Source organism: Mytilus trossulus, chromosome 12 (genome assembly GCF_036588685.1).
Source record: "Mytilus trossulus isolate FHL-02 chromosome 12, PNRI_Mtr1.1.1.hap1, whole genome shotgun sequence".
Classification (NCBI taxonomy): Eukaryota; Metazoa; Mollusca; class Bivalvia; order Mytilida; family Mytilidae; genus Mytilus; species Mytilus trossulus.
This window is the reverse complement of record NC_086384.1, coordinates 15,375,240-15,376,578: the sequence shown is the minus strand read 5'-3', so window position 1 is coordinate 15,376,578 and position 1,339 is coordinate 15,375,240. Positions and strand designations below refer to the sequence as shown.

General features: G+C 33.0%; 1 long non-coding RNA gene across 1 annotated transcript; it reads left to right on the top strand.

Annotated features, from left to right (window-relative positions):
• LOC134693070 (uncharacterized) lies at window positions 1–1,339 on the top strand. Its single transcript, XR_010102325.1, has 2 exons — window positions 1–121; window positions 603–1,339. It is a non-coding gene; the product is annotated as an uncharacterized LOC134693070 (long non-coding RNA).

Here is a 1,339-nt window from a genome sequence, read left to right as displayed (position 1 = left end):
TGGCTATGTTGTGACAGAAGAAGAGTGGCATATAGACTTCTGTATGTCCATTTTTATGGAAGTGACAAATTACTAATCTTTCTTCTTATATCCATTTCAGAGTTCTTACAAAGATGCATAGGTATAAAATATTTATTATTTTTTGTCTTTTGGTGTATTTTTGTCAATGAGTTAAAACCCAAAGAACAGTACATCGATCAGAAGTAATAAGTTTGACTAGTGTAATTTGAGAGAGAACACTCTGGAACACAAAAAATATCCTACCTCATAAAAATTTAACACAACATCTTATTTTCACCTTTTTTCATTGAAGCAGCACACAGTGTAGTCAAGAATGTATGCATGTCCTTGAACTTCTAGAAATACAATACCTCTAATAGTTAAAACAGTCTGGTATAATGGTCAACAAGAGCTACATAAAAAAAGGAAGATAACAAAGTTAAATTAAAAAAATATGTATTTAATTTTTAAAATTTACCTCAAAGAAAATAAAACAAAGTTTAATTGATTTTTTTCTTATATGTGTAATGTTGTATATGTATTTTTATTTCATTTCAGAGTTCAACAACAGATTATTAATTCTATTATTTTGTTTTTCGCAGATTGCAGCAGTGGGATGTTACAGTCATAGACGTTGGATAGACTCCGTTGTACTAGGCCAGGGAGGGTAGCGCAGAGTTTCCGCAGCACTATACAATAGTAACAAGATCACTCTACCATGAGCTTGTTAAAGGGCCCGTTTGATGAAAGTGACAACAACGTTCTCCACGACACTACAGATTTGTTTTTGCAGATGCAGCCGAGAGGATGTTTCAGTCATGGACTCATTTGATGGAAGTGACACCAACATTCTCAAACACTAATAATTTACAAATTTGTTTTTGTTGTAGATGCAACCTCAGTCATACACCCTAGAGTTTGACTATGTTGTGACAGAAGAAGAGTGGCATGTAGATTTCTTTTATGGAAGTGCAAATAACTAATCTTTCTTCTTCATATCTATTTCAGAGTTCTTACGAAGATGTATAGGTATGCAGTATTTATTATTTTTGTCTCTGTGTATTTTTGTCAATGAGGTAAAACCACAGAACAAATCAATCAGAAGTATTAACTGGTGTAATTTGAGAACACCCTGGAACACGAGAAATATCCTACCTCACAAAATTTAACATGAGACATCTTGTTTTCACCTTTTTTCAAGGAAGCAGCACACACAGTGTAATCATGAAGGTATCCATGTCCTGGAACATCTGGGAATAGCATATCTCTAATAGTATTTTTACTACTATCCTCAAAATTCAAACAAAACAGTCAGATATTTTGATCAACAAGAGGTACA